General features: G+C 33.3%; 1 long non-coding RNA gene and 1 other non-coding gene across 2 annotated transcripts; both read right to left on the bottom strand.

Moving 5' to 3' along the window:
- Positions 1-5,693: 5,693 nt before the first annotated feature.
- On the bottom strand, positions 5,694-10,721 carry LOC115515611. The gene is made up of 3 exons (XR_003969347.1): positions 10,517-10,721; positions 7,109-7,246; positions 5,694-6,066 (listed from the first exon to the last, which is right to left on the bottom strand). It is a non-coding gene; the product is annotated as an uncharacterized LOC115515611 (long non-coding RNA).
- Positions 6,532-6,598, bottom strand: LOC115517540. The gene has a single exon (XR_003969979.1). It is a non-coding gene; the product is annotated as a small nucleolar RNA SNORD109A (small nucleolar RNA).
- Positions 10,722-12,640: the final 1,919 nt, after the last annotated feature.

Here is a 12,640-nt window from a genome sequence, read left to right as displayed (position 1 = left end):
GATCATGACCTGAGCTGAAGTCAGCCACTTAACCGACTGACCCACCCAGGCGCCCCTAAAATTCAACATATTTCTGTATGTTGATTCTATATCCTGTGACTTTGCTGAATTCAAGTGTTAGTTCTATCAATTTTTTTGGTGGAGCCTTTAGGGTTTTCTACATTGAGCATCACATCATCTGCAAATAGTGAAAGTTTGACTTCCTCCTTGCCAATGTGCATCTCTTTTATTTCTTTTTGTTTGAGTACTGAGGCTAAAACTTCCAGGACTATGTTAAATAGTACTGGTGAGACTGGACATCCCTGCCTTTTTCCTGACCATAGGGTTCTTATCCTTTATTTTATCAATGTGGTGTATTACACTGATTGATTTGTGAATATTGAACCAGCCCTGAAAGCCCAGGAATAAACCCCACTTGACTGTGGTGAATAATTCCTCTAATGTACTGTTGTATTTGATTTTCTAGTATCTTGTTGAGAATTTTTGCATCCATGTTCATCAGGGATATTGGCCTGTAATTCTCCTTTTTAGTGGGGTCTTTGGTTTTGGGATCAAGGTAATGCTAACTTCATAGAAGACTTTTGGATGTTTTTCTTCCATTTACATTTTTTGGAACAATATGAGAAGAAAGGTATTACCTATTCATTATTTTTTATTAATTTATTTTTTTAAATTTACATCCAAGTTAATTAGCATATAGTGCAACAATGATTTAAGGAGTAGATTCCTTAATGCCCCTTACGCATTTAGTCTATCCCCATTCCCACAACCCCTCCAATGACCCTCAGTTTGTTCTCCATATTTCAGAGTCTCTTATGTTTTGTCCCAGGTATTACATCTTCTTTAAATGTCTGGTAAAACTGCCTTGGGAAGTCATTGGGCCCTGGCCTTTTGTTTATGAGGAGATTTTTTTTAACATTGTATTTATTTTTGAGAGAGAAGAATACAAACAGGGGAGGGGCCGAGAGACAGGGAGACAGAAGATCTGAAGCAGACTCTGCACTGACAGCAGCAAGCCTGATGTGGGGCTCAAACTCACAAACTGTGAGATCATGACTTGGGCCAAAGTCGATACTCAACCAACTGAGCCACCCAAGGGCCCCATTGGGGGATTTTTGATTACTGATTCAATTTATTTGCTGTTTATGGGTCTGTTACAATTTTCTATTTCTCCTATTTCAATTTTGGTAGTTTGTATTTTTCTAGAAATATTCCCATTTCTTCCAAATTGCCCTTCCAAAGTTTATTTGTATATAATTTTTTATAATATTCCCTTATGATCATTTGTATTTCTGTGGTATTTGTTGTAATATCTCCCCTTTCATTTGTGATTTTATGTATTCGGGTCCTTTCTCTTTCCCTTTTGAAAATTCTGGCAAGGGGTTTATCAATTTTATTAATTCTTCATAGAACCAGCTCTTAGTTTCATTGATCTGTTCTGTTTTTTGTTTGTTTGTTTCTATATCTTTTATTTCTGCTCTAATCTTTATTATTTCACTTCTTTGGCTGCCTTTAAGCTTTATTTGCTGTTCCTTTTCTAGCTCTTTTAGGTATAAAGTTAGATTGTGTATTTGATACTTTTCTTCCTTATTGAGGCAGACCTGTATTGCAATATACTTTCCTTTTAGGACTGCCTTTACTGCATTCCAAAGATTCTGGACTGCCATATTTTCATTTTTATTTGCTTCCATGTACTTTAATTGCTTCTTTAATTTCCTGATTGACCCATTCATTCTTTAGTAGGATGCTATTTTTTATGTTATTTATTTATTTATTTTGAGAGGTGGGGGGGTTGCATAGGGAAGAGACAGATAATCCCAAGCAGTCTCCACACTGTCGGCACAGAGCCCAACATAGGGCTTGGTCCCAAAAATCACTAGTTCATGACCGGAGCCAAAATCAAGAGTCAGGCACTTAACTGACTGAGCCATTTTAGCCCCTAGTTTCCATGTATTTGTGGTCTTTCCATTTTTTTTCCTTGTGGTTGACTTCCAGTTTCATAGTGTTGTGGTCTGAAAATATGCACAGAATGATCTTGATCTCTTTGTACTGGTTGAGGGCTGATTTGTGACCCAGTGTGTGATCTATTGTGGAGAATGTTCCATATGCACTGGAAAAGAATGTGTAAGAATCTGTTTCTTAGGATAAATTGACTGTAGGGGAAAAGCTCTTATTTTTTCCCCACTGAGGATGATATTACCTGTGGGTCTCTCATATATGGCCTTTATGATGTTGAGGTACCTTCCCTCTATCCCTACTTTGTTGAGGGTGATTATCAAGAATGGATGCTGTATGTTGTCAAATGCTTTTCTTGAATTTTCTTGTATCTGTTAAGTACATCTGGTCCAGTGTGTCATTCAAAGTCACTGGTTTCTTGTTAATTTTCTGGCTAGATTATGCACACACATTTTAAAATGGCTAAAGTAAGGGGTGCCTGGGTGGTTCAGTCAGGTAAGCATTTGACTTCCACTCAGGTCATGATCTCACAGTTCATGGGTTTGGGCCCCACATCAGGCTCTGAGCCATCAGCACAGCCTGCTTCAGATTCTGTCTCTCCCTCTCTCTCTGCCCCTCCCCTCACTTGCACTCTGTCTCTCTTTCAAAAATAAAAAAATATTAAAAAATTTTTAAATGGCTAAAGTAAAACATATTGACTCATAAAGTGCTCATAAAGATGCAGAGCAACAGGATGTCCTATACATTTCTGTCAGGAATATAAAATGATCCCAAAACTTAGGAAAATATTTAGGCAGTTTCTATTAAATTAAACATACTCACCACACAATATAGCAAAACTCAATAATGAATATTTACTGTATAGAAAATGTTGGCAAAATATGTCCCAATGGCCAACTGCCACTTTTGTAAGTAAAGTTTCATGGGAACACAGCCACACTCATTAATTTAAGCTGCAGTAACTGATATGTGTACTCTGTGACAGGGACTGTATGGCCCTGAAATCTAGACAGTGTATTATCTGACACTTCAAGAAAAAGTTTGCTGATCCCTGCTATTGAAAACAACTTAGGTTTGCAGAGAAACCTATAGATGAATTTTCATAGCAGTTTTACTCATAATAGACCCAAACTGGAAACAACGCAGATGCCATTCAATGGATGAATGGATAAATAAATGGTGTACATCCACATAATGGAATATTGTTCTACAATAAAAAAGAGACTATTGATTCAAACTATAGCTTCAATGTATCTCGGGGGAATGATGCTTAGTGAAATATCCTAAAAGTTACATTAGGTATGATTTCACTTATCTAACATTCCCAAAAGACAAAACCATAGGAATAGAGAAAATTAATTAGTGTATACCAGGAGTAGGATATAACTGTAAAGGGATAAGGAAATTTGGGGAGTTAAAGGACAAAATACACAACAGTTCTGTATACTGATTTTGGTCATCAATACAAAAATCCACACATGTTAAAACTCAAAGAAATATACACCAAAATAAAAAAAAACAGAATTTATAATAACTTAAAAAAGATTTTGATGTCAAAAGTAACAAGAATAAAATACCTTCAATATTAAGACTTCTGAATACCTAAGCACATTATCATAAGAGAAAAATGGATATGTAAATAAACACATGAAAAAATACTCAATTATATAAAAAATGTGAATAAATAAATACTACCTGATATTATTTGTTGAAATGCCTGTGTTAAAGAGATAACACTCTTTTTGTAAAAGCTAGCTCTATGCCCAATGTGGGGCTTGAACTCACAACCCCAAAAATCAAGAGTAGACTCTAGTGACTGAGCCAGCCAGGTGCCCCAAAGAGAGACTCTTGACACACCCTAAGAAAATCAATCATAAGACCCCAGGTAACACACAATCTATAGGAAAATATTCCTAGAAGTGTATTAACCAATATTTAGACTAGTTTTATTTGATATTTCAAACTTTCAATTGAAATATAATATAGATACAGCAAAGTGCATGCATTAAACTATAGAAATCAATAAATTTGCATCTTCCAAAAACAGCAGGTAATCAATAAACATATCCAGAAACAAACACTACCAGCATTTCAGAAACCACCCAGGTATCTTTCTCCATGACTATCTTTAACAGATATTATCTTCTTTGACCTATGTGTTAATTTTTACTATAGTTTTATAGTAAGCCTTAAAATAACATAGTGTAAAGTCTCTGACTTTATAAGTTTTTCAGAATATCTTTTGCTATTATAGTTGTTTTACCTTTGACATTAATTTTAGAATGACCTTGTTGATATCTACAAAGAAATTGCAATATTTTTTATTTGGATTATATTGAATCTACAAATGAAATTGGGGTAACTGACAGTTCCACTATTTTGAAACTTCTGACCCATAAACAGAATATATCTCTACTTTTATTTAGGTCTCCTTTGATAACTTGATCAGTGTTTTGCAAAGATATTGTACATATTTTATTGCATTACAGAAGTCCCTCATTTTTTGTGCTATTATAAATGGGATTTATCTCAAAGTCCAATTGTTTGTTGCTATTATATAGTAATATAATTGACTTGTATATTGGCCTTGCTAAACTAAGTTTTCAGTTCTGGGAGTGTTATTGTAGGCTCTTTGGGATTTTCTAACATAAGTAATTGAGTTTTCTGCAAAGAAATCTTTGTTTCTTACTTTGTGATCTTTATGCCTTTATTTACATTTCTTGCCCTGTTTCATGGTCATTACTGTACAGAACAATATAAATAGAAGTGATGGGAGAGGACATTGTTGTCTTGTTCCCAGTCTTGGAAGAAAGTACTTAGAAAAAAACACATTGGGTAGCACACATTTAATACCTACCCTTAACAGCACAAATATTATATGTTGATATACTTCGGTACCTGGAGATAGCAGCTATGCACTGCAAACATACATTAATGTAAGTATTATATAAATATACAGATAGTAAAATCTAAAAGTGGGTATTTGTAGGATATTTATTAGACCAAATTATGTGCTAGTATTCCTTTCATTTACATTCATTCTCAATTTTTTTCTCAATTTTTTTTTTTAATAATGGAAGTTTTAGAGTCCATTTCAGTATCTGGTAGGGCTTTTTTATTTTCTGATTTTACAATTATTAGTGTTCATGGCTATTTTATTCATTATTATTGAGTTCATTTGAATTGTCTTGCTAGATTCTGGAGAAATAAATACACACATTAAAATACATACATACATAAACACATATATAAGCATAAAGAGAACACAAAAACAATTTCTCATTGAAACAATGTATGACAAGAACTTTATCAAGAAAAAAACCATTTACCTATTCCCAAAGTATGAACACCAAGCTCAAGGTAACGTAAAACCTTCTATGCAATCATGCCAAGGAAGATACAGACTATTTCCCTTATTGATGGATGTTTCAAATTTAACAGAAAATAATGATTAATAATTTAATATATGAAATTTCATTATCTATCCACCTGATTAATTCAACCTAATATCTTTTATGAGACAAATATTATATGGAAAATTGAACTGTTTTGTGTTTTAGAAAAACTTTATTGTGTTCGGGTATTTATCATTTAAATGAAGGCCTTAGAAAGAGCTCATAAAACTTAGCATATAATTGTCCACATCAAAAATATCTAATTAATGTAAAATCTCAATGATGAAAAAAGTAGCAATAATGATCCATAATGATCTTATAAATCTGACCAAAATGATCTGACTATGATAATCTTAATCATGGGGTCAACATTACAAAACCATCGTAATTTCAAGGGAACTTCCAAGCATACCTTAATTCATAAAATAGTATTTCACTGCAATACAAAACAAAACAAATAAACAATTTTCCAAAGTTCTTCATTTGTTAATCCACACAAAACTCTGATAAAGTAAAATTTACAATTTGGAAATGAGGGTGGATACACTCACCAAATAAAAGGACACATAATGAAGATATTCTCCAGAAAGTCATTGAAAAGATGAACACAGAGACCTTAGGGTATGGCACAGATCACATGACATATGAATTTAAAGAAAGCTGGTATAGTTACTCACTGCTCTTCTTAGAAGTGGAGGACTTCATTCCACCCCGTCTAACTCAGAAAAACATGACAGAAAGAAAAGCAAAGACACAGTCTCTGAAAAATTTCTACAGTGAAAAATAACAAACACTAAAATTGATTCCATTGTCAATATTTAATATAGGTATGCAGTGTTCCCTTCTTTCAGCCAACACTAGTGAAACTTTCAGTACTCATCACAGTTGCTTGACCTCTTAATTCAACCTTTCTTTTGTTTCCTCATTTATTACTTAAGAACATATTTCCTATATACTAATACCTACGTACAACTCTCCATTCAAAGTGAACAAAATGAAGCAAGTTTTGGGTCATACAGTATATCTAAAGTTTCATACTGCTTCATGAGATAGAAGGCTAATGCCTTGCACCAAAAGAAATAAAAGGCATGCTCACAGTGGTATTGTGTTGTCACTTAGGATCATCAAATACAGCCAGGCTCTGAGAGTCTTATTTGTCCTATTAGAGGGCCACTCATCTGGACCTCAGATTGACATCTGGAATGAGTCCCTCAGCATCCTCAGACAATTGTGCTCATCATTGATCCAGACAAACATCCTCCCAAACAAATAAGCATTTCCATAGCCAGGCTTATTTTCTTCAGTCTTATCTACTGAATTATAAAGTAAATGTGTAATGGATAGTTTATTTAGTATCTAAATAATGGAACTCTAAGGTACATAGGGCAAAAAAAGCATATTTTTCTAATAAAATTACATAAAATCTATTGGGAAAATTAAAAAATTGTCAACTGAAATTTCAAGGAGTAATGGGGAAGTACTTACAAATGTGGTAGCAAAAAAGGTGTGATTATAGTAGAATATGAGTAGAAACATTTGGAAAATACTCTTGATTTTCCAGTAATAAAAAGATAAATAAATATTTTGGCACATTTAATTATCTCTACAAGATAATTAGCATATATATCAATGATTCCCTGAGATTATTCAGGTTACTTCAAAGAGATTTTTTTTACTTAATGAAGGAAATTAATAATAATGAATATTTAAGAAACTAGGCACTTGTGGGGGAGAAACCTATTATAAAAATATTCTACCTTGGGTCTCTGAAATAATGAGCCTAGAATCCCGAATTTCTGACATCACTGGCCACAAATCCTGTGTGATTTCAAAAGCATCAGAATAGCTGTTCATCTCTTTTCCCTGAAGTATGGTAAGTTGTTCCAGTCTTTGACCTGCAGCAAAACACCACAAATAATATAAATAAGATCATAAAATACATGAAATTCATTGATTCTGTAGTGATCACCATACATGCATCCCCACACTTCTAACACTTGCCACATAAATCACAGCTGCTTGGTCCTTTGCCATCTTTGCCATCTCATTTCTTCATTTATTTCCTCTTTGAATTATTCACTCTGTAAATAGTCAACAATCCTCTCTACTATGGAAATTAGTGCCACGGCAATTTTCTCTTTGAGAAATTCTAAAATTATATTCTACCAAATATAGACTTGATGAAAATGCTCTTTGGTGGGTAAAATGAAAAGCACACGACAAGGGTGTTGTGAGCCTTATATTTGGGAAGTAATAGATAAGAACTTTGAAAATCTATTACAAACAACATAAAAACTGATGAAACAATGGTAAGAATAAAAATAACAGATGGAAAATTTCATAAGATAATGGAAATTATAAAAAACAAATGGAAAAGAACATCATAAAGGCAAGACATAAGAGGACTAATATGGAATAAGCACGGCTGATCCTTATTTAACAGAGAATGCAATCCTGGGAATTCATGGATAGGCTAGCAGAGGTCTTTGAAGGATAAATTCAAGTGAACTGGGGAACTCGAAGTGTTAGGAACAGGAGCTGGACTTCAGAGGCTATACGTTTCATTCCATTTAATTAAAAACATTTTTTTAATGTTTATTTACTTTTGAGGGAAAGACAGAGAGAGACAGAGGCAAGAACAGGGGAGGGTCAGAGAGAGGGATAGAATCCGAAGCAGGCTCCAGGCTCTGAGCTGTTAGCACAGAGCCTGATGCAGGGCTTGAACTCACAGACCCCAAGATCATGACCTGAACTGAAGTCAGATGCTTACCCGACTAGGCCACCGAGGTGTCCCTGTTTGATTCTACTTGAGTGACATTTTGTTAAAGGCAAAACTATAAAAACAGTGTTGTAAGAGATGATGGAGTCGAATGAGGGTTGACTACAGAGTGTCGACAAAGAGGATTTTAGGGGCAATGGAACCCCTCCATATCAAAATTATGGTGTTTTATATACTATTCATTTGTCACAACCCATATAACTGCACATGACAAAAAATGAAATTTAATGTAGGTAAAATAAAAATAAATTATCTAACAAATAGAAATATAAACTTGAAAACAGTCTGGGACAGAACACTGGGACTAGTGTTCATAATACCCCCTGCACACTCCTGTGTATTAAACCTGTATATTTATTAGCAGGCACATATGCACAGGAACACCATTTAACCAACGAACAAGATATTCGTAGATTAAATGTTTAATACATACAAGAGTGGTATTATTCAAACACATCGAATTGCAGGCTAGCTCTAAAATAATAAGTAGAAGACCACCCTCGTTTGTTTAGAAAAGAAACAGTGTACTCTTCACCAACAGTGACTTTGTTTTTCATTTTCTTCAGATTTTTCACAATGTATGAATGTACAATCCAAGCATTATCATTCAAAAGGACACTTTTCACTTGCTGCTTGTGAGAAGGGATAGACCCTGAAGTCATTCATGAAATCACACTAAAAAACATACATAATGTAACATAAAATAACCCTAAAACATACTGAACCACTTGGTTGATGCACCACATTAACCATGAAGCCCACAAGAGGAAGTTTTTCATTGCAGATCTACATGAATATTATGAAGAAAACCAGTATAATTTCTGTGGCAAAATTCTACTCTTCTGAACAATCCCTACTATCCTTGAGTATTATTTAATTCATTTTTTCTAGATACCTGTTCTATATCTTAATGTTATAAGGCAAGGAAATGCTTTTTATTCAAACCTACATTGATTCCATAACATTTAAACCTGAGAATACAAAAGCAAAAATGTGCAACGATGAAAAACATATACACCCATTGAATCAACAAGGTGTGAGGAAATAGACTTCAACTGTGTATATCACACTTATTCAATTTAATTAATTATGTCTACAATAAGAATTTCCACCAATATTCAACAGAATATTAACTGTGCACAGATGCAACAAATATGATACTAAAGGTCCTGGTCAGGCAATTCCTCAAAATAGTAACATAGATTTACCATATTCTCACCCCTAAAAAATAATTTAAAAAAATATGTATATACAAAAGCCTCTATATAAATGTTCATAGCAAAGTTGTTCATAATAAACAAAAAGTGAAAATGCAAATATCCACTAAATGATAAATAGATAAGCAAAATCTGATATATCCAATATATCCAATGGGATATTGCTCATCCATAAAAAAGGAATGGGGATCTGATACCTGATCAACATGGCTGAACTGTGCTAAGTAATACCTGTATGCACCTGCATTTGAACCAAATACATTGCAAGCTATGATTCTCTTTTACCCCCTAAATCATTTTAATTTCTTCAAAACAAGGATTTTCTACTACATAGCTACAGTATTGTTATCAAAGTTGGTAATTAATATCTGCCTTATATAATACTATAATTTATTTATGAACTTTTTTAGAATTTTTCGTTTTCCCTTTAATGTCTTTTATAGAAATCCTGAATCAATATTGTATTCAGTTTTCATATCTATTTAGTCTAACTTAATCTAGAATACTTCCTCAGTGATATTATGTTTAAAGACTAAATCCCAGTGTTTTTGTGGAGGCGTTTTTTGTTTTGTATAATGTCATGCCAGCTGAATCTAATATTTTCTCCAGAGTTGATTCACATTTATTCACTTTTGTCTGAGATACTACAGAAATAAGGCCAGGTTCTTCTAGGTGCTTCCTATAGTGATGCCAGATGATTCCATCACTGATGGTATTATCTTTTATCTCTTACTTAAGTCAGGTAGTGTCTACCAGGTTCTCCACCACTAAGTTATCTTCTCTTTGTAAATAATAAGTATATCATGGAGGAGATAATAACAATCTATAAAAGTATCTTGTTTCTCCTCAAACTTTCTCCAAGAAGTTTTAGCATCCTTTGATGTTTCCTGGTTGAAACAATTATTATGATCATTCCCAAATATTTTATATCATTTCTACCACATTTATTACAACTTTATGTCTAATGGGACTTCAGTTTCTACACTACTTATCCATTCATTCACTCGTTCATTCACAGATTAATGTTATAAACATCATTATTATTAACCAGTTCTTTTCATTCTTAAAGAGATTTTACATGTTCACACATCTCTGAATTTTATCAGTCAAAACCAGAGATGGTTCACTGCTCAGTGTCCAACAGTCCTCTTCAACAGACGCAGCCTTACCCATCTATGAAAGCTTTCTCCTTCTGTACTTCTACTCCTCCTTCGGTTTCCACGATGTTCCAGAGCACCAACTGGGAGTATCTTAAGTAGTCCATTTCCCCTCAAAATACCAGAAGATAAAAAGGCAACGTTAGAAACTATAAACCAATTTTTCTAAACATAATCTAGCCACTGTTGTGGCATAGTCAGGCAGAATTTGTCACAATTCTCTTTATTATTTTGGCCAACATTTTAGCTATTAGCTATGAGTTGATAATTAATTATACTTGCAAAACACGAAGTGTGCACTTTAGAAAAGGGTTAGAATGAATGGAGATAACTGGGGGAAAGTGAACTGATTATGAAACATATAGTCAAAGGAGATAGTTCAGAATCCAGACTATATGGTCATAAATTACACACACAAAATATTCCAATATGAGATTATAACATTTAAGTTTCTATCAGTGGGGGATTGTTTCTTCACTCTGAGATCCTCACTGGCTTTCCCCCTACTATCTGCAGTATTTATGTTTGGATATTGCCTATCATTATATCTCTTCCAAAGGTGGTTTCTTCCATTTAGTGACACTCTTCCTGTTGGCCATTGGTTTGTACTTTGAACTGCGCTCCCATGGGATCCCAGAGCTCTATCTATGAAGTGGTTTCTGCTGAGGAAGACAGTATCCCATCTCCTAAGCACTGCCTCCCCATATTTCCAGAGATCATTGTCTGTAGCTTTACACCATGGAATTTTCCACAAACCAATATCTTGGCATAATTTTCTCCTATTCTTACAATATCTCAATACTTATACTTTTTAGCATGAGGAATTGCACTGGAAAATTCTTATGGCTCTGACCTTAAAAACACAGGGAAAATGAATATAACCTCAGAAATATGCATTCTTCCCCAAAACATTGTTTTACTCAATGGATTAGGCAAAATACAAGCATTTTTAATTATCTTCCAATGGCTGTTATACCATAGGGTTGTGGGGTTTTTTTAAGTTGAAAGTAATAGTATGAATCACATAATCAAACACAGCCTATTTACACAATCAGCCTCAGTTTCTAGCACAGACTGTTTCTATTTTATTTTTTAAAAAGTAATAAATATCTGTACAATTACTATTAGCATTGAGATAGTTCATGAAAGCATTTATCTTGGCATTTGGTACCTACACTAACAACTCAATAAATGCTATTTGTAGTTGAAATACATGTATTTGAAACCACACACACACACACACACACAAACACAAAAATGAAATAGCAAAATAATGACCAGAACTCATTATCAACATTTTAAAATATTCTTCCTATAAAATTGGTTTATTGACCGTATCTGCACAATCACATTTGTATATCATTTTACAAGAATGAAATACAATGTTATTGCCTCAAACATACTTGGTACTCAATAATGGGTATATAAAGCCTGGGTTTTCACACCAATTAATTTAAACATACATTACCAGATAGAATAGAATATAAACAAGTTGAATAAATGTATCAACATTAATTTACTTAAAATCATGACTTTAGATAAACAGGTTACTAACAATTTTACAAGTACAACTAAGGCTGTAATGATTATCCTTGAGTTTACATACATCTTTGAACACTTAAGGAAATTTTTAAAAATAAAATTGTTAGTCAAAATGTGCTAATTTCCATCTATTTTCCACTGTCTTCTGGAAAGATTATAAAACACCAGGACTGCCAAATTTTCCATGGTTGGTTAACAGATATAACTTTTAATCTGATAGGTGAAAAAAGACAATTGTTGACTTATTGCATTATGGGTGTGTGTGTGTGTGTGTATGTGCAAAAATACATTTAATTTTATTATATATTTATAATACTTTATAATTACTTCATATATGTTATAAAGATTGGTATGGTTGAGCATATTATATGCTCTTGGCCATTCACAATGCTTATCTTTTCTGAATTATTCCTATCTATATCCCAATTATGTACTGGGATGCTTATCTGAGTGAGGCTTTCATAGAATATTAACACAAAATTGGTCATATAAATTTTAAGTAAATATATATTTTATTTGACTTCAAAAACAGAAATAGCCCAACTATAATTTTAAGTTACCAGATTTTAGAGACTTTTTCTCATCTAACCCCTC

Source organism: Lynx canadensis, chromosome B3, assembly GCF_007474595.2.
Source record: "Lynx canadensis isolate LIC74 chromosome B3, mLynCan4.pri.v2, whole genome shotgun sequence".
NCBI lineage: Eukaryota > Metazoa > Chordata > Mammalia > Carnivora > Felidae > Lynx > Lynx canadensis.
The sequence above is the reverse complement of the archived record's forward strand: the minus strand, read 5'-3'. Positions and strand labels throughout refer to the sequence as shown.